Here is a 22,312-nt window from a genome sequence, read left to right on the forward strand (position 1 = left end):
AAAATCCTTATATGATCTGCCAACATTTTTTGGGTACTTCTCCAAAACAAACAGAAATCTACATCTTCAGAGCATCCCCCATACATGGAGCCCATCCATCACCAGAGATTCCCTGACAGCCTCTCACCCTAGGTGAGTCCCACGATGAAACTCATACTTGGGTGGACCTTTTGGGAGGCTTTTGCTTGTCCTGAGCCCCATGAATACAACTCAGCCAGCAAGCACTTTCCTGGGGCTTTGATGTCGAAGACTATTGAGTTTCATTTTTCTTGTGTCGGGTATGATGCCAACATTAATTGATAGGATGCTGTCATTCTCTCACCTTGTAAAAGAAAATCACTATGAGTTCACGGCTTAATCTTTGCTCACAGAAGAGGCAATAAAAGCCCTAACTCTGAAAAAAGAGAGGTGAGCATTGTTAATCATTCTCTCAGTGCAAAAAGCATGCTTTCTGCTGTCCAGTTGTTCACAGACCTAACACAGACCTGAAGAAGAGGTCCAACTCCCATCTATGCTCCAGAGGCTATATTGCTTTGCAGATTGTGGAATAAATAAAATATTTTCTGAAGAATGAACATGTGCAGGAAGGAGCAGAGTGTGAGGATTTGCTGTAGTAAGACAGGTGAGCCAGATGTTAGAGCTGGCCTCGACTCACTGGAATCTGATTGACATTCAGATTGGATTTCTCCAGCTGTTTGGAAGAGCTACATGGGAAGTCGACTGTTTCCCAAGACTAAAGGGGGCCACCTGCAAAATATCCCCTTCATTGCCATTGGGATTTCCATTGTGTGTACTTCTGCAATCTTGGATCCCTATTTTTCAGTGCATAGACTTGTTATAAAAAGGAGTACAGATTTATCAGTAACCAGATCTCTTAAAGAGAGCGCTGCATTTTTTTCTATGATAAGTGCTTAGAGTGTCAGCAGGCCCCTACTGAATCCATAGTTAATATTTAGTTTCAGGATAACTTACACTGTGGATGGCACAAACTGAAGCCAACAAACTAACAAAAAGCATACGCACATATACACGTGTGTGTTTATGAAAGTGGGTGCGTGTTGTGAACAAGTTCCTGCACATGCAAACCATCTATAAAACTGTCCACTGGAGCCAAAGGAACACTCACTAATTAGAATCATTTCTGGAAACTATTGTTTCAGGAAAGTGGTAGTTCCAGGAAGCCTTGTAGATTTTATTTATTTATGTATTTATTTATGTAGATTTTTATCACTACAGCCTTGGCTAAAATTAGCATCATGAAGCAAGAACAGTGAAATTGCATATTTTAAATGTGCCTTAAAACTGAGCATTAGTCATAACAAAACACCAGATACCCTAAGATTCAAAACCAGTGACTCTGGTAAAAACCACAGAAATTTGGCCCTCGTGTATAGATTACTTCGCTGAAATTTACCTTTGCATTATCTACAAAATAAGGGGTTTGGGAGTAAAATTGCCAGTGCAAATTAAATAGTAGGCCAAGGTTTAAAGGGAAACTGGTTTCAGACAGACCCTTAAGCATTTCAGAAGCAGCTATTTACATATAAGCAATTAATGCCTGAATTACAAATCATTCTTATCTGTTCATTAAAACAAGCTCCCTAGGACCTCTATTAGACTTTTAAAAAATTCTAGGTCTATAAATTATATACTTTTGAAGATAGGAACACATTTCACTGTTCACCTTTCACTAATTCAGACTGTTCTTTTTGACAATCTGAGTGAGAAAGGTTTCTGCTTGGCTTTTGGAGCAAGAACAGCTCTTACTGATAATGCTGACTGATCTCTGATGTCTTGGGGACTTAGAGATGACCTCCTCCAAGTGTAAGAGCAGGTCACACATGTGTGTTGACAGGAGAGAGCCATTTACATGACATAATTTAAAGGGCCTATCTTGCCCCCAAAATACGTCTCCACTTGTGTCTCCAGCATTTAACGTTTCTATGATTAGACTCACTCATAGGATGACAGCAAAGAGCTTTTTCAAGGGGCACTTGTTTAAGTGAACATCTCAGAGGGTACTCTGTGGACATCAATGGGCTGCCTGGCACAAGGGCAGGAAGACTCAGAGCAGAGTGCTGCATTGCCAGTGCTAAAAAGAGCAGATATAAATATTGATGGCATAATAGTTTCAGGTGAACAGGGAGGATGAGAAAGGAAAGCCTAAATACAACTCCTATCTGCTTCATAATTGTGCTGAAGGCTGATTTTGGTTCCAACATGCTAGATCAGCTTCATTGTCCCCAGGGAGTTAACTGGGGGTGGAGAGTGGTGGATAATATCTAACCAACTAGCCTTTGCTCTTTCAAGGCTGAACCCCCTTGTTCTGGCTCATGCCAGTCCTTCCAGTGTGGCTTCCTGTAGTTCATGGTAAGCCCTCTAAAGTCTTAAAAGCTTGCCTTTAAATGTCTACATGCTCCCTCATGGATACTTTATCACCTCTGATCCAGCATGGCCCCACTTCCGCATAAATCTCTGGACTTCAGTAAGAAAATTTTCCAAAATTAAAAACCTCAAGCCCAAACAAAGTATTTCTGGGATACTGAAAACAGCCAGCAATTATAATATTTCATATGGTGAGAAGTCAAATACACAAAAAGTCCATACATTTATATGACCTACTGAATGAACATTTATACATTGTCCGAAAGATTTTCTTTTAATTGTTATTTCTGCTTGATATTATGTACCTACTGAAAACCATATGGAAGTACACCTAAGTAGATGTTTGAAATCATAAGTGCCTATTGACCAGTCATTTTTGGCACTTGAAAGAAAAAGAACATTTTTCAAAAGAAATCCTCATTTTCCTTCAAGAAGGTAAATGAGAATTCTCTTTTACTTTTGTTGCAGATATTATAGTCCAGTCTTAGAAAAGCCCTCCATACTCTCAGACAGCAAGTGACCTGCAACTCACTTTGCCTTCTTGCCTAACTGGACCATGTCTAGGAATGACTGAGCCTTACAAATTGTTCACTGTTTATATAACTACAGGTTTTTGTTTCCATTTCCTTTTCAATAAAGTGGAGCTGTTGATTTTTATTCCTGGGAGATTTCTACTAGGTGCTTTCAGATCTGTGATTGTTTTGGGAGGTCATGGTAGATATTTAGGTAGGGAAAGTAACCTTTATTCAAGAACCCTGACCTATCAGGGCAGATTTTTCTATGCATAAAATCCCTGTGAGAGAAATGGTGAAAGGAATTTCAGGGAGGCTAGTCAGGCCCTCAGGACAGTCAAGACTCTTAAAACTCTTAAACAAAGAAAGAAGTACAAAATGGTCCAAGTAGATGAATGTGAGGGGGTGAATCAATCTGTCCCTAGACAGCCGAGAACTTGTCAGGTAGTGGAGATGTGAGGGCATCTATCCCTTTCCAGGATGTTAGCGTGCAGAGGGAACACTGTTGGTGCAAGGTTCAGTGTGATGTCGGTCCTTCTATCTCCAGAACAAACACCAAGAGCCCTGTGTGTGCAGGTCAGCAGAAACCCCAGCTGGGAGCACGGTGGCATGGCTGCGATGACTCAGGAGAACAGACCAGGCCACCCAGGCTTCTCAATAGGAGAATTTGGAATTCAGTGACAAAGTGGGTAGTGTCAGCACCAAACACCCCTGTGATTGTCACCCAAGCCCTGGGTGATCCCCAGGCTGACAGAATCTGAGAAAAAAGGAGTTAGGTCTTGTCCAACATTGTCTGAATCCAAACATAAATACAACGCAGTTAGACTTAAACTCCACATTACGGCAGATCTCAGCACCTGTTACTCTTGATCCTCTAAATCAGGCAAACCCAGCAGGGCAGGGAAAACAAAACCCAGCTGTCCCAGAACTTTACTTTTCACTGCCTTTTTGAAACTCGAACATGGGCTTGATCGTTCATTACTTAACCTGCCCATAGCCCTCAACACTAATAAACTGCTAGTCTGATTGGATTCCTAATGGGAAGGTGCGGAAGATAAGAATGTTAAGTACAAATCAGCTGGCTGGTGTGAAATATGCCTATGCAAACATATGGAGCTCCAACTCTGAAATTCCTCTCCTTGGCATTGTGAGCCACAGCAGTGTGAAAACTGAAATTCAGTCTGGAATGGTTCCGGCCTGAGCCGGAGGGGCGCACAGAGCGCATCTCCCACATATCCCGCTCTCCCTGGCCTTCCCTGGGGGAGTCTGACTTTCACACCTTGAGCAGATCTTATTGGTGATCATGTAAAGATGGTCAGTCATTTGAACAACTGTTCCATCAACTTTAGGAATGAAATTCAACATTAAGTTCAAGAACTTTTGTTTATTTTTCCAAAGTTGCCAGATTTTTCAACCCACCCCACATCACTCACCAAGAAGAAAAAAAGATGGTGACAGTCAGAAAACCAGAAGGAAAAATAAATGCACTGATTTCACCTCATAGACTCATTAAGAGTGGTCAAAATATGTATTTTTTAAATGGGCATCATTTTCAGCCAACATAATCTTTAAATGTTTCTTAGCAGAATTCTCTCCCTTGTCCTTCTCCATCTTTTCCCTGGAGGTCACTGGTCTTAAATTTAATGGGACATCGTTTTGTTCACCAGAAGGTTTTGCACTAGAAATTATCATGTTTTGTTAGGTGTCTTCATCTGATTCTGGAAAAATCTAAATATGGCCATGGAGAAAGTGTCTTGACTAACAGACATTTCTGCAAGATTTCTCAGAAATTTTGCAAGTTGGTGGTTATAGCAGCCTGATTACAGATATCAAATGAGCCATTGCTCAGTGAATCAGGTGTGGTCGGAAAACGCCTTAGTTGAGTTGGATGTGGAGACTCTCAGGAAGGATGTGAGCCTTGTATGGGTGTCTGCGTCTAACCAGGACCCAGACTTGTCCCATGTGATGCTGTGCAGAATTTTAAAAAACCAGTGTCTTCAGCCAGAATGCCTTGACTTTTGTTGCCAATGGACTGCATGTAAATGTCAGATGGAAGAACAAGCCTCAAGGCCTGGCTCCCATTCTGTGAGGTGTTGGAGAATGTGGTAACCCGAGAGAAAAATCTTTCAGCTGGAGCATAAAATAGCATGTTTATCTGTCAGTGTGGTCATGTTTTCACTGAGGAAATAGATTATCCAGAGAAATGTGTACTGTTTATAGTTCTGTCAGTTGCAAGGGTTATTTTTAGGCCACATAACTTCTTCCTTGTCAAGTACACAACCCAGCCATCCTCCCCTGCAAGATGGCCCCTGAAGCCTAGGCTCTCGGCCCACTCATTCATTCATCAGCCATTGCCTGAGAATCAGTGATGTGCCAACCCATGTCAAAATCTGATTATATCAACAGAAAATAAAATGAATGGTCTGGCTGAGACTATAGACACTGAAACAGAGAACTCTTCATTTGAACCTTATGAAATTGCCACTTTTATGTCAAAAATGATCAATATGCTGGCAATTTCATGTGGTACAACCTCTATGATACAACTTTGTAAGCTCAGTGAGAGGGTATGCACAGAGCCTTTGCTGTTGCTTGTCTGCGTTTAGCATAAGGAAAGCACCCTTGGGCTGGTGGGTTGGAGAGGGGAAGAAAACAGGTTTGCTGCAGGAGACCTGCTTACAAGAGAACCTTCTGGAACAGACTGCCTTTAGAGAATCATCCTGAAGTGGCCTTTAGTTGTTCAATCAGGGAATTCACTCTAAAAGAGGAGAACATTAGAATAGACGTGTTGATGCCCTAGGTTGCTAACATAGAAGCCAACAAGTGTCTAGTTAGCCCATTCTTTTCTTTTCTCTCACCTCCTGGGGTGTCCCACACATTCTGTCTACCCACCTCCCACCTGGATTGCTGCAGCAGGCTCACTGACCAGCAATCTCTATGACAGGAGACGAAGACCTTGAACACCTTATTGACTCACGGTCCTCCTGTGTGAAGAGCTCTGCTGCCTCCCCAGAACAGTGTCAGCCAGCAGTGGATTTTGACGCCGGCTTGGGGAAGTAGTTCCTATGCCCAGTATCTGGGTTCTAAGCCCTGCTTATTTGATTCAAGGTTGATGACTCCAGGCCTATGATCACTGACCTTGTCCACATTTCTTATTGGCCTCACCCTTGTGAAATCTTTTTGTTTTCATTTTCTGATTTTCAAAGCCTCCACTCCTAATCCAGCTGGCTCCCCCCACGTATTAATTGAGCTCCATTCTCTGGTTGCCCTTGCTATTCTGAGTGAGCAAGCTTCTGAAGAAAAGCCATTTTGAAGATCTAACACAGGAGTGCAGGGACTAAAGCATATTAAGTCAGACTCCAGTAAACCTGCAGCATCTCAGGCTTGTCTGATGATTCACTGAATGTGTGTCACCACATCACCATCTGGGAAGCCCTCAGTGGCTCAAGCTGCCAATGATTTGCCAAAGTGAAAATGGTTTCACTTTACGCTCTGTAGCTTACCACATAGATGGTATTATGTGAGAGAAGAATAAGCTTTCAGCCTAAAATTTATTAAGAATAGAAAATGTTTAGCTCATGAAGATAAAAGGTTGTAACAGATGCAACTGTTTCTGGATATGCATGGCTATTGAATGATGAGAAAGAAAACATTCCAGTTCAGAGGAATTGCATCCTTCAGGGGTACTATAAAAGGCCTCCTGCATTACAGAGGTTGGACTTACTGGACGTAATACCTCTTAACATTGCACCTAATTCTATAATCCTTTCTGTGACTTGCAAAAGCTACATACATATTTTTTTCCGAACATGAAATAGAACCTTTTGTTACCTAGCATCACTAAGGCCCTATGATAAATGGGTGCATTACTGTGAAGTGTGTCTGCATTTCTAGGGACATTTGAGCTCATGCACCATGCCAAGCTTTTTTTCGTTCCAGGAAAGGCCTAGGAGCCATCGATAAGAGCAGCAGAATGTGTTTGTAGATTGTGAACCAGAGCCCTGGGTGATGATGATGTGCTTGGAGACATACTTGATGTCACTTCGGGCCACCTGACTTGTATTTCTTCCTGCTGTCAAGGAATCATCACGTTCTGGGTGGGCAAACACATTTTGATGTCTCATTCTTACTTTTTTAGTAAACTCTACCAGGAACTTGTTTTCCATGATGACAAGATGTATCCCAAATTACTCTGAAGACAATATTGATTTTCCTACAGGTACTAAGTCCAGCCACAGGAGGACCACAAAACTTCAAGTTGTTGCTTTAGTGAGTGTTACGGTGTAACGTCAGTGGCTTTTGGTTCTTATTTAATTTTGTGATTAAAGGTTTTATTGATTTCCCTGCAAGGTAGAATATATCAATACCTTTGGTTTCAAAGGAGCATTCAGTAACAAGAAAACATAAAAGAACTCAGCTACAGAAAACTGCTGTTTTCTTTAAAAATTTTAAGAAACTGCCACTGTGGATCCCCAAGGTATATCTTTGGAAATAATTTTGACTGGGGCCACTCAGCCTTGTGCATGGCGCCACTCCCTCGGGTAGCAACTGGTTCATAGTCCTAAGAAGTTAAGTTGAAAAATGCTTAGCTAGTAGTTGTTAGAGCTAAAACTATTTTTCCAGGAGCTGATGCACCAGCAAGTGAATCATATTCCACGTTGCCATAAACCATGGGTGTTCCTTTCTCTTCATCAGGAAAGGAGTGTCTGATGATGCTCAGTCTTCGGAGGCCCTGCAGGCAGCCCTGTGTATACAGCAGAGGTCGTTCCGTTCAGAGGTACTGCATCGCTGAGACACACAGTCAATGCTGAGGTTGCATCTGTGACTCGGGATGGACCCCACAGTGATTCTAGAGCATCCACAAAAGAACAATGAAACGTGTGGTTTCCTTTAAGGTTAGGAAGGGCCATACAATGCTCAAAGTTACCCAATATTGTGTGCCAACTTCTCCTCTGCCAAAGGCTTGGGGACTAGTCAGGATGACTTCTCTGTTGTGGCATGGGCCTCGGGGACATTCCCTTAAGAATGAACTACTTCCCATTGCATAGATCAACTGGTTATATGTCCTTTACACTCACAACTGAGATTAGTGTCTCACAAGTGACATTTGACATGATCCTCCTGAAAGCTCTAGTGGAGACAGGTTTTCTTAGTCTTATTCCTGTGACTAGGAAACCAAGACTTGGAAGGATGCTGATGGTGTGTTTTGTGACCTATAGTTGGCAAGGGGCAGAGCTCAGAACTGAACCTAGGTATCTAAGCTACTGACCCTTCAGTGTACTCTACCACATTTCAGCTACATTAATCACCTAGCCTTCTTAACTTTCTGGCCCTGGAAGATCAGTTTGACTGGTGTTTCTGTCTGAGTCATCTAGTGTTTGTGATGTAGTAGGGCCATGGGGCCTGGTTGCCTACCTGTCCTACGCCTACATGGTCTGGTTGAACCATCTTCCTTTCCAGTGTGGGCACCTAGTCCTTCACAGTGGGTCCTGTTCTAGCAGAGAGGCAAGGCATCCATCAGTCCAGGAGAAATGGAAATGAGGACAAAGACATCAGCCAGGCAGATTTCACAAGCTCACCAAATAGTCACTGTCTGCAAGCAGGGAGATGCAGCAGCTTGACTCCCCTCTCCTTCCTCCATAGAAACATGTTTCCCTTTGTTTGAAATCCCAACCAATTTCTAAAAGAATAAGACAGAATGATCTCTGTAGCACACAATCCTGAAAATATAATTGAGTGTGCACTGCAGCTGGGGAGAGAGCCAGGAAACGGAGTTGGATGGCTGTTCATCAATAAAAACAATATTAAAAAGGAGACCGTGTCCTCTGGCCTCATGACAGCTGCCTCGCCTTTGTTGCTTCATCCTGCTTTGAGAAAGACAAGAGAAAGGAAGACCTCAACTGAAGTCAAAGAATAAGGAAAAAATGCATGTTTGAGTCTCATGCCTAGACTCAAATCTATGTTCAGGTTCTTATTTGACCTTTCAGCCCATTCATCTGAATATTCATGTCACTAGAAACAGGTCCCTGGTGAGCAGAGTAGCCCTGAGTCACTCCATGCCCCACCTCCTCAAACACGCCCTGCCCAGTTGAGGCGAGGCTGGCACAGTTGTGGGAGGGGTGGCCGAGGGGCTGCGGTTGTGGGAGAGAGGCCAAACTGAGAGGCGAGGTGACCAGAATCCCTTCCCCACTGTCAGGCCGAAGGACCCGTATCACCAGCCCCTTTGGACTGGGACGCTGTGATGCTGATAGTGAAATGTTAAATGGTAGGGATATTGCCTGAGGTTACTCTTGCCCAGCAACTCTGAATAATTGTTGAACTAACTAATCATATTATTCCTTTATTTTTCCCAGAAAGACAGCAAGGAATTGACACCTATGGGAGGTGAAGGCAAAGTGGTCTGTAAAGTTGACTTGCAGTTAAGGGTCCTTTGCTATTTGAGGTCAGGGGGAAGGGAAGGGAAGGTGCCAGAAAGGAGCAAGGATCCCAGCGCTAAGGGAAACATTTGCATTTTAGCTTTCAGGGAATCCTCAGTCAGAAAAACTTGGATTCCCCTAACTGGGCCATGTTTGTCCTGTTTCTTGTAGCCGTTGTGAAAATCAGCATTGCAGGGACCCTTGGGCTTTTTCAAAATACCCCAAGAATAGGCCAAAGAAAAGGGCAGGGAGTGGTATTCCTGGGACAACTGCCAAAACAAAGAAACTTAGATTTCTGGGGACAAGAGGCCATGTGAAAGGAATTTTCCCTCTCACACACACACATGAACTACATACGCTAAGATGCAAAAGAGGATGTGTATGCGCATGTGGTTGGCAGAAGTTTGATTAATTAGCTAGCAACATCAGCTTTAAATTAAAATAATTTCAAATGTAGAAGAAGAAACACGGAATGGGACACAATCCTAGAATGAGCACATGAACAGTAAATGGAGAATCAGAGGCAGAGCCCTTTGGAAAGTGAATCCAGACCATCTGCAGGACTGGAGGAGTCAACGGGGCTGCAAGCACATCTGGGGGGCTAGGAGTCTCCTCTTGTGGACTGCGGGGTGCAGGGGTGTGGTGGGAGGCAAGAGCAAGGGACCGAGGCCAACCCATTAAGGGGCCCGGGAGCAGGGCCAGATGGCCCTGGGGTGGAGGGGAGCAGAGTACCCCATAGTCTCCCCCAAGGACAATGAGGAGAAACAGATCCTGTGGCTGCTGGCTTGTGGGCCTGCTTCTAGCCTGAGGATAGGATGCCAAGGCTCCCTGGACAGGAAATGAATGAGACTCCACAGAGAGCAGTTCAGGGATTCAAGAGGAAACCATCAACTCTGGCAACAATAGGAAGAAGGGAAGGCGGGAGTAGAGGAAAGAGCTTGTTTTCTTAATGTTGATCTATTAAAGGTCAGTGATAAATGTTTGCAAAAGTCCCAGAGCTGCACTCATAGAACTTCAGAGGACAGAAGGCACCAAGTTCCTTATGCCCAGCCCCAGGGATCTGGGATTGCATAGACCTGAAATAATGACTGTGATCCCCACCCCTCAGGCATACCCTTGGCTCACCCCTTACCCAGGCAACCTCCCCCATGTGAGACAGATGCTTAGCATAATTTTGGCATTTAAGTCCAGTTTATTCTTTCTTAGCTCAGGCCGGATGGCAAGAACTTGAGACTAGATTGTTCACAAAACTTATTAAACAACATCTAGCGCAAGTTATCTCAGCGTCTTGATCTGTAAATTGGGCATCACTAGATCCTAGAATATTTAAAGCACGTAACACCTTACCCAGACTTACCCACACAGCAGATGGTAGCCACTCTAGATCATTATTAGCATTACTATTCATTCCAAGCATTTCCATTTTCCACTGTAAAATATCTTCATACATAAATCTTTGTCTGGATCCCCTATTATTTCTCTAGTGTAAATTTCTAAAAGTGGTTAACTGAATTAAAGGATATAAACTTATTATAGGCATTTGATAACATTGTGTGGTTATTTCCCATCATGATTGTCCTGACATCTCTCCCCACATTTCTTGAATGGGAACATAGGTAGAACAGCCTTCATGATCCCAAGTTGTGCCTCTCAAATTCATTCCATCAGCACAAATTTATTGTGTACTGGGCACTTGAGATACACAGCCATGAACAATAACAACAAGAATTTCCTGTCTTCAAGGCACTCAGATCCTGTGGGAAGCCAGGAAAAAATAAATACATAAATACACAATATACCATTGTGCAGTGGTAAGTCTGATGAAGAAAGTAAAGTGGGGTTAGAGGCTGGTGGGATGATGCTATTTCAGATAAAGTGCTATCTATCTAGTTTTGCTAGGAAAGGACATCTGAGTCCAGAATGAAATGAAATGCAGCCTTGTGCATATCCAAGGAAACAGTATTTCAGAAAGCCAGAAGGGCAGGTTCAAGGGCCGGGAGGTTGGCACTGTTCCTAACGTCAAGGGCTGGCAAGGAGGCCAGTGTGAGTAGAGCAGTGGGTGGAGGAGAGGTGAGGACATGTGGGCAGCAGATGCTGTGGGATTGTTCTGACTGGTAAGCCAGCCCCAGGAAGATTCTAACTAGGAGAGAGGCTCCAAGCACCTCAGGTTTGATCAGGATCTGTCAGGCTGCTGAATGCATCTTACATCAAAACTGTAGGCTGGCAAGGGTGGAAGCAAAAGCAGGAAGAGATCATCTACTTGTTGCTAACTTTAAGGACAAGAAACGTATTTGCCTTATAATCTACATTCTTGACTACTCGTGAGGCTGCCATTTTCCATATTCTTATTGGGCCTTTACATTTAGTCTTTTGTGAGTAGTGGACTGAATTTAGTCCTTTCCCAGGACCATCGCTGCTCTCCACCTGTCAGCTCCTGCCCTTGAGAGGGACTTAAAAGGCAGTGCCTAGAAAGTCCTAACCAGTGTCAGGTCTATATGGTTTCCATCTTGGAGGAATGCAGGGCTGTTGTGTGGCTCTGTTTCTGGTTTCTCTTAACTGTTTCTTTAACAGCCTACATTTGAAATATGCCATTTATTAAGCTGTGATTGCACAAATTGGGGGATGGGGTGGGTTTGGATGTATTCAGCTGAAAATTAAGGCTGGATAAATATTGCATTGGGATTTACTCTTTTATTACGCTTTTAATCATTCTGTGAATGCTTTTTCAAGAATGGCTGGCATCTCAGGAATGGAGAATCATTCAGCATCATGCTCTTTAAATGCAAAAAACTTCTGGATAAGCCAAATCTTTCAAATAACTAAATGAAAGTGTACATTTGTTATGCAACATCACACAATAGTTCCATTGGCACACCTTCCTAATGGCTTCTTTATGCAAACGTTATCGCCTTTGTGCCATTTTCTACTTCTGCTGTTTCCAGTACATTTATTTCAGTGAAGACTGCTGAAAACCTTTAAAGGAACTGGGGAGACTGGCCCTTTTCCTCATGCTTCAGGATGTGCATTTACACAGAGAACTTGGATAAACTACCACTGGTGCAATCAGAAAGAGGCCCACTCCCTGCCTTCAGTATGCAATTTATACGCCTGCAAAAATGCCAAGTGTATGCAATCCATTTCAGTATGTCAAATTTTTACAGATAGGGTTAATTAAATGCACATAACCAGGGCTTCTATTGAATCTGATCTGGGGTAGAGCTTAACTTCAGACCCCATTTATACACTGAGTAAATTTGTAGGGAGTAGGAAAGCTCTATTGGCTAATCTCCATAGTGGGGACAAGCGCCTTTCTGAATCTGGGCTGCGTTTCTGTTTCCCCTGTGACGGAGAGCTTAATGAAGACCCATCCATCTGATTAGAGGTGTGCTTCTGAGACTCTTCAACTTTTGCAGCATTTCATCTTGCTCAGAGCCCATCAGTGCTGCCTACTAAGGCTTGTCCATTACAGACCTCTTCCTTTTTCACTTACTTCCCTGTTTTCTCTAATGTCTGGTACATGAAAGGATGATGGCCTCTGAGAAGATGAGTGTGATGTCTTTTTCTTCACAATCTACACTAAAATATGGCCACTAGGAACTCATGGAGTGCAAAGCGTGGCCACCCTACCTGAACATACTCACAGTCTGAGTCTCTGCTGCAAAACCCAAATGTGTAGAAAGTCAACCCATTGTCACGGGCATGCAGAGGCTAATTGCCTTAGTGCAGAGTTTCCAAAATGTTTTCATTCCTAACACCATTCATCGGAGCAACATTTTCCCAGCAATAACATGTCTCACTTTGGGAGGCAATGTAATGGAGAGGTCAGGAGTCAGCTTTCTGTCAGCCACAGGAGAACCACTCAGACTCTTCAAACCCTACTCAGGTGCATATTCCCTCATAAGCAGCAACCCCACAAATAGCTAAGGAATATTATACAGCCTTAAGGATATATTATATATCTTACATATTTACAAGTAGACCCCAGAGATATTGCAGGGTCAGTTCCGGACCACCACAATAAAGAATATTGCAATAAGGAGAATCACATGAATTATTTGGTTTCCCAGTGCATATAAAAGTTACCTTACCATTACACTATAGTATATAAAGTGTGCGATAGAATTATGTCTAAAAACATATATACCTTAATTAAAAAATACTTTATTGCTAAAACATGCTAATCATCATCTGAGCTTGGAGCGAGTTACAATCACTGATCATAGATCACCATAACAAATAAAATAGATATGAAAAAGTTTGACATGTGGTGAGACTTACTAAAATGTGACACAGAGACATGAAGTGAGCAACTGCTGTAGGAAAAATGGCTCCAATAGACTTAGTTGACACTGGGTTGCCATAAATCTTCAGTTTGTAAAAATGCAGTATGTGTGAAGCACAATGAAGTGGAGTGCAATAAAAGGCATGAATACATATTCTTATAAAAGTAAATTTGTTCATGCTTTATTTCTGATTTAACATATTTACAATATGGAAGGACTCACATCTATTATTTGGAAAATTAATTAAGGTTTATTAATTGCATTCATTTTCTTTATCACCATTGTCTTTGTCAGGTTTTTTAGATAAAGCATCTACCTTTGTCAGAGAATGAAAACCATCTAACTTTTCCTATAAAAGATGAGAATTCTCGCATTCTAAAATTTCTGTATAATGCAAATTGTTCCCATTAGTTATATCTTCAATGGAGGTACACTGTCTTACTTAAGCAATAAGTTGATTTTGGAAGTGAAATGGTAAACAGAAGTTTCATTTCTGAATTCAGTGTTTTCTTGCTGGATGCCAGTTTTGGTCTTTCATTTCTAGTGAGACACTTATGCTTGAGTTAATGGTTTTGAGTAAGCACAGAAGGTGTTTCCAGGAATGCTCCCTGCTGGTGACGAGTGGTGTAATTTTTTAAATTTAAAAAATGCACAGACAGTACCACTCTAAACTAGGGATCAGGCAAACTATCCCCAGGCCAATTTTGGCCTACACCTGTGTTTGCAAACAGTTTTATTAGAGTACAGTCACACCATTTCATTTGCATAACTGCATGGGCCTTAAAGGCTAAAATATTTACTAACTGGCTTTTTAGGATAAACATTTGCTGACACCTGCTATAAAGTGCACTGGGTAAAATAAGATCAAGGTTAACAAAAATAAATAAATAAGTAAATAAGCAAATCACATTCATTTTGGGCTGGAATGGAAATGGAGTTAATCTCTAGATTAAAATGGACCTTGACAGACAAGGATGGATGCCTGGCACTCCAAGTAGTGGAGTTAAACACTGGGACAAAAACCGGGAGACCTATGTTCTGACCCAAGATGCTTTGCCACTGGGCAGCTGTGTGACTCTGGGCAGGTCACTTTGATGTTCCGTTTGTTTATGTAAATATTTCTCACCTGAAATAGCAACACCTGTCCTATCTACCTCAGTCAAACTGTTGCAAGGATAGAATGAGATGGTGACTGCATTTTTGTGTAGACTAGAACAAGCCTGGTATTTGGTTCAGGGATCAACTGTATTTGATTTGAGGAACCATATTGAGAAGATTTGTTTGATATTAATTTAGGCAGATTCAAGATACTGGACATGCTGGGACATCTAGACACCTGCGTGCAAGAGGAATAAATTGGGAGAGACAGTTCAAGAAGCTGAAAGGTAGCCAAGATACAGGCTGGTGGGCCCTCTGGGGAGACCAGGCAGTCTCATGCTGACTGAATGCAGGACCTTTTCAGCCAGTCAGTACTTAGGGTCTGGAAGGGAGGAGAATCAGTCTTCTTGCAAGAGGACCCCAGTCAGCAGCAGGAGCTAAGGAGAAGAGACCTCTACCTTCAGAGAGAGGATGTGGCTAAGTGTAACACCACAGCGAAGCAAAGAATTCTGTGACTCCAAACTCCGTAACAAAGACAGAATGACATAATGGAAAGTAGGAGAAAGGGAGAAACGCTGTAGTTTCTGAGTACCAGGGAAGTTTCAGAGCAGCAAAACTCATTCTAAATCCCATCGGGTAAGCAGAGGCTGCTGGCACTTTCCTGCTTGGACTGGGGCGGCAGGAGCTGTCCTGAGTGAGGGGCAGGAGCAGAAACCTCCTCATCCAAACACTGTTCCTTCCCTGGCTGAACTTCCTGTGGAATATTTCAACATCTTGAATGTTTTCTTTTTTCCAAAACATGTGATGTTTCTGAGTTTTTCAATAAAAGGTAAGTTACCTGGGAGATAGTGCATTAAGCCATTAGCAGCCTTTCTTGCTTTAATGTGAGTATACTTCATTGGGTTATCTCCTTCCACCACTGTAGCCCCAGGACGTGAAATAGAGAATAGAGAGCTTATAAAACACTACTGGCAAACCTTCACCTATTTGCATTCTGTGACTGTCCTTGTGTAAAGGGCCACTAGAGGCAAATATGTGATTGTGTCCCGCACAAGCCTTCAGAAGATGGTGACGGCCGCCTGCCAGCCTCAGTGCAGAGAAAGGGTGCTTCCCAAAGGGGTGGCTAATCGCAATTGCTCTGCCTGGAGGAACTGTGTTTTTCTAAGCCTCACAAAGGCATCTGAGTACTTGAAAATACTAGGAAGCAAACGGCCAGGGGCCCTACCACACAGTTCAGGCCTGTGGCTTTGCAGACTGCAAGGTCCGGAGTATGTGCGGGAATTCTCGTTCTTATTGAGCTGCAGTCCCTTTGCAGACAGCTGGGAGATGAAAGGGCAGTTCTTTCTCTTTTTGCTGCCTCAAGTTCATGAGCAAAAGAGACCCAGGCTGTCAGAAGTTCAGATCAGTCCGAAAGCGGACAAGCACTTTTAAAAACTGTCTTATTTTCAGTGGAAGTTTCTAAGTGATAATAACATCGTTCAGTATTGAGACTTGGAGCATGAATTTGCAGCTCCCCGGTGATAGATAAAACACCATCAGAATGTGTGACAGTCTCCTGCACACCCAGCTCAGTCAGAGGAAAATGGAGCACACTCACAGAGAAGACAAATTGCAAAGTAAGCCTTCCAGAACATATCACAATTATAACCCAGGAAGACCACCCGCAAAATGTCTGTTATTGGCAAACAAAGTGCTGGCTAATTTTCTGCTGAAAGACAGTGTGCCTGTACTAAACTGACTTCATTATTGGGAAAATGGCAAAAATAATTTTGCTATTTACATGGACCTTCGAAGTGTAATTAGTACAATTCATAAAAGGCCAATGCCATTTCGTGAACATGGTCACCACAGGGGATGTTGAAGTAGTTTGCTTTGGAGAGAGTTCTCATGTCTACAGCTACAATAGCTAATACTATGCTGCCTTCCTGGTGGGCCATTCTCATCTTTGTCATCAATAAAACTGGGCTTACATGGCCTCTCTTGCTAGGCTTTCCTCACCAATCCCCTCTCTCTGTCATCTTACCATCTAGAGGGAGATGCTGTCCTTTGGATGAAAATAAAGGCTTGCTTTCAGGTTAGGGCTCTGGCACAGAGTCAGGGAGAAGTAGTGCCCCATGCACCTCATTTCATCAGCTTTCCTGCTGTGTATATATATCCATGTCTTGCGAGGTTAGGTAAGTGCTGAAGGCCTAGGGTTTCCTTACCCACAGAGAATAGTAAACAGGATGGCCTGCACTCTAGGGCAAGGAAGGAGTGGCCATATGGAAGTCTTGGGCTTTGAAGATGAAAGAAAGATGCGACCCCATAGTGGATGCCTGAAGGTGAGGAGAGGGAAGGCTCTTGGGGGTGGACACTGTTGCTGAGAAGGCTCACCTTGATGATATGCAAACAGAAGTCTGTCTTTTATATGTATAAAATTATACATATATTTATGGCATACATATATATGTCATAAGCATATATATATAATTTTATATTTGTATATGTATGTGTGTGTGTATGTGTGTGTGTATATATGACTTGTACCATTTTCTATCAAAAATCTCTTTCCTGTCCTTTACAATTGGGGCAGATATCATATTTTTCATAAATTTTCAGATATTAAAAGCCCATCCAGTTGCTCATCCCTCACCATTAAGAAAATGTGCATCAAAACCCCAGTGTGATACCACCCATTATTAAAAACAAAATTATTCTGACACTTTTCACAATGATAAGGCAGACTTGATTTAGGACTGTCGCAACAGGTGTCAAGACTATTGAGAGAGACGGGGAGAGAGATCTGGCTCAATTCCAGATACAGAAAAGACAGCTTGGCCTTGTAGCCATCAAGCAGAGCAAAGGGATTGGTGGGTGGGAAATTCCTGAGAGGAGAACTCAGGAGCAGTGGATCCTTGCTGAACTGACTTAGGGTTCTTGCTGCCTCTGGACTAGGCAGGTGAAGCCCAGCTGAGAAGACGGCTCAGAGCAGCCTGGCTGGAGTCAGGTCAGGGAGCAGATGACAGGCGTCAGGGAGAGATGATGGAGAAATTGAAACTCTTGTGCATTTAGAAATGTAAAATGGTACAGGAACTATGGAAAATAGTTTGGTCGTTCCACAGTTAAACATAGAATTACCAAAGGATTCAGCAGTTCTACTCCAAGGTATATGCCCAGAATAACTGAAAGCAGGACCTCAGAAACATACTTCTGCAGCAATGTTCATAGCAGCCGTTCACCAAAAGGTGGAAATAACTCAGATGCCCACCAAAGAGAGGAGTGGACAAGCAAAACCTAGCATGTACATAAAATGTATTCACTCTTAAAAAGGAAGAAAATTCTGATATGCTCCAACATGGATGAACTTTGAAAACGTTGTGCTAATTGAAATAAGCCAGGCACAAAAGGACAAATTTTGTGTGATCCCATTTATATGGGGCACCTAGACTGGGCAGATTCATAGAGGCAGAAAGTAGAATGGACTTTACAGGGCCTGGAGGGTGGAGGGCATGGAGATAATTGTTTAATGGGTAAAGAGTTTCAGTCTGGGACGAGAAGAAGTTCTGGTAATGGTGTAGAACCACATGAATGGGCTTGATGCCATTGAGCCATATTCCTTGGTCAAAATGATACATTTTATGTTATGTCTATTTTAGTACCATAAAAAATTTTAATTTAAAAAAAATCACCCATTTGAAGCATAACTGAAGGAACAAAACAGCAACAGACTCACAAACTCCAAAAAGGGACTAGCGGTTACCAAAGGGTAGGGGTGGGGGAAATCAGCTGTGGAGGGGAGGGTAGAAGGGGATTGTGAGGTATCATGATTGGTGCACATGGCATGTGTGATGTCATGGGGAAGACAGTGTAGCTCATAGAAGACAAGTAGGGACTCTGTGGCATCTTACTATACTGATGGACAGTGACTGCAATGGGGTACCGGGGGGAATCAATAATAAGGGTAAATGTAGTAACCGCATTGTTTTTCATGTGAAACCTTCATAAGAGTGTATTTCAATAATACCTTAGTAAAAATAAATTTGTGTATATAAAAAAAAGTGCCCGTTCAGTTTACCATGCCAACCTCAAACTCAGTTCCAATCTCAGCAGTCCCCTTCCCCTAGGGCAGGCTGGGCAGGGGGCTGGCGGCACGCAGAGTGAGAAGGGGCCTGGCCTGCTCTTGCCTCCCTCCTCTGACTTCAGCCCCCAACCTGCCCTAGTGCATGAAGCATAGCTCCTTCCTTCCCTCTCAGTGGGGTGGGAGGGGATTAAAGCAGAGTGGTGGTGGCACAGGGTGGCAGCATTCACAGCTGCCAGCTCAGTCGGTGGTGGGACAATGTTTCTGGATTCTCTCTGGTTCATCAGCTTCCATTTCTACTCCACTGGAGGTGGTAGATAGAAATGCATGGCATTTCTTTTATCTATGTATTTATGTATGTATGTATCTAGCTAGCTAGCTAATGCTCAACTCTATTCTTGGTGCTGCAGACCCCCACAGAGAGGAGCCCTATGTCTCTCTTCACCTGACAGCAGGCTGTACCCAGGCCTCCTCACCCAAACACTAAGCAGCTGCCCCCACAGCTTCTAGAGATGGTGCATTCCCATCGACAATTTGATTTTGGACTTTTGGCCTCCAGAACTGTGAGGGAATATATTTCAGTTGTCTTAAGCCACCCAGTTTGCGGTAATTTGTAATAGCAGCCACAGGAGACTAATACAATTAGGTCGATTAGGGTGCACGGTAGTGGCACCAGACCAGATCTTAGTGGGTGAGGGTCAGGGAAGCTTTTCAAAAGAAGTGATGCTCATGCTGAGATTTCAGGATAAGCTTTGAGTATATTCAGGAGAAGGAGAAGGAAAATAAATATTCTATGTCAAAGAAAGAGTAAGTGTGAAAACCTGGAGGCAAGAGAGAACAGGTGCGATCGCAGAGCAGGGAGAAGGGGGCGAAGGCCCACACTGACAGGCAGATGGGTTGTGTGAAAGTGAATGCACAGGCCACAGGGAGCCACTGGACAGAGGTAAGCGAGTCTGGAGCAGGAGTGAGTTGCCTGGAGAGCTCTCTGGAAACTTAGAACAGTTGAGAGAGAGAAAGTATTACCCTGAGCGACAATACATACATCTTATAGGTGTAAGGGAGAACAGCAAAATGAAACTTTTCCTCTATCCTCCGATATTTGTTCCTGGGACCTGCAAATTAAACTGAAAAATAAAAAGACTAACAGGGAAAAAAAACCATAAAAATATTATATGATGTAAATATTTTAATGTGACATGCATGGAAAACTTTATAAACTGGGTGAGATGATTAGGTAGGAGAATTGGCAGGATTTGGTGGGGAAGTTAGAGAAAGGAAAGAGTGAAGATTGATGTCCAGGCTTCAGGACTGAGAACCAGACTGGTGATGACGTTGTTACGGAAATAAGGAGAACAGGAGACGGTTACCAGCAGAGGGGGCATCTGGGAGCAAAACCGTTGGCCCAGAAAGGCTTGCCTCATGGACGGACATTTGAGGCAGAAATCTCTCATGAGCTCCAGAATCTCCCTCTGTGGCCCTACCACAGTTCTAGCAGTTTCCATACTTTTTATTTTTTGGAATTATAATACCAAAGTTCATGTTAAAATAAAACACTACTTTGGAAAGAGGCTTGATTTGCCATGACCAGCCTTACATGCTTTAATTTAAAATTGATCATTGGCTCCATCCTCTGCCAAGGGAGCCCTCGGGAATGGACGGAAGATGGATACTTTTGGTGAGGGAGAATCAGAGTTCAGCACTGGCTCTCACCAGTGAGAACGTGTTAGGAGGCTCGCAGGGATGTCATGCATCGTTATCAGGGAGCCCTGGCGAGATATGGGGGTGACGCGAGCTTGAAGGAAATCATTTACGCTTTGTTCCTTTCCTACTCTGAGCATATGCAAATGGACAGGGTTCTGAGCATGGCGATATGAGTAGAGGGGTTAGAAAGATGCCCACACCCAAAGTTTAAAGTGTCCTGGGGCAAAATTGCCCTAACCAGTGATGAGAGGAAAAACCAGAAACAAGGTATGGAGAGTAGGTTTTCTCTATGCAGGGGATTAGAATATGGCACTGCAAATATGCCACTGTGGCATAACGATCATTTTGAGGTGAAGGTAATTAATTAGCAGAAAACTCAGAAAAAGGTCTTTGCCCTACCTTGTCTGCCTAAATGTGGGATATAAATTTCCCTTGTGAAAGTCTTCTCTCTCCCTTCTCCCATGCCACAGGAAGAGCAACAGTCATTATCACTAGAGACACAAAGTCAGCACTGAGATGGGTCTACACAAGCAAATCCTACTAAAATAATTCTTATCTTCCATTACCTTCCCACAATTTATTCTCCTGGAGGCCCAAATCCCTTTTCCATTCTCTTGCCACCTCTAACATTGTTCACTCTTTATTAAATGGTATATAAGTCCCCAGGTCTAGTCACCTCTTTGTATCTTCACTTTTTTTTTTATAAAGGTTTCCATATATGTAAATTAAAATAAGATTTTTATGCCTTTTCTCCTGTTAATCTGACTTTCGTTGGTTTAATTTGCAGGTCCCTGGTACAAATATAAGAGGATAGAGGAAAAGATTTTTTTTTTTTCATTCCCCTACACCTATAAGATCTATGCATTATTGCTGAGTGTGAGAGGGCTTTTCAACAGGGGAAAGAGTTAACCTATATCTTTAACGTTTCTACATAGAGTCTTACTTTTTAAAGCCTTCTCTTTTTTATTTCAAATTTAATAATATTATGAGTTGAAAAAAACTAAAAGTAACTCAAGACTCTAATAACCTATTACTAGTACTATGATTTATCACAGAATTATAAAAATGCATGGAGCTTGAAGGAAACAGAAACATCAACCTGACTTTATTTTTGTTGGTGGTTTGTATTAATTAGTTGCACAACTAAATCATAATTGTTTAGTCACATTCCCTTCCCTAACATTTTTCTAATATCTTCTAGAGCCTTTCTAGAACAAATCAGTGGCACTAGACTGCTCCTGCTTCTTCCGGTACCTTGATTCACATCCTCACAACTTTACCTCTGATTCTAGCCACTTCTGGGTGGACCTTGAGTTGAGTGTGCCACTCATTCACTTCCCACCAGCAGCCTTGCTTTAGCACAGGTTTCCTTCTTCATCTCTGTCCCCTGGGTTCCTCCAGCACCTGCTGGGGATCTGTTCAGGTGCACATGACTGGAGTTAACGAGTGTGAAGGCCAGCCTCAACTAAAGGGGAGTGGGTGCTGATGGGTGAATGCTCTTGCCTCCCACATTTTGGGTGAACAATTCTGGGAGGAGAGCTGTCTGTAATTTGTCCTCACCCTCATTGCCTACAGAAGTGACCTCAACACTTAATAGCTTTTCTTCTTCTGTATCTCATTTTCCCTGCACTTCTACCGTGTTCTCTGGGACGCTCTCCTAAATAAACTACCTGTACAAAGTCCTTGTCTCAGGCTCTGCTATCAGGGAAAGCCAAGCTAAATTATGCTACAAAAAGTGTGCAAGACTCATATTTAGCAAACTTAGGTTCTAGTTGCTCTTTCTTACCATCAGAAGCAAATCACTTATTTGCACTGACTCCTTATTTCTACTTCTGTAAAATGAAGTCATTAGATAAATCT

The sequence above is a fragment of the Manis javanica genome, chromosome 2 (genome assembly GCF_040802235.1).
Source record: "Manis javanica isolate MJ-LG chromosome 2, MJ_LKY, whole genome shotgun sequence".
Taxonomy (NCBI): Eukaryota; Metazoa; Chordata; class Mammalia; order Pholidota; family Manidae; genus Manis; species Manis javanica.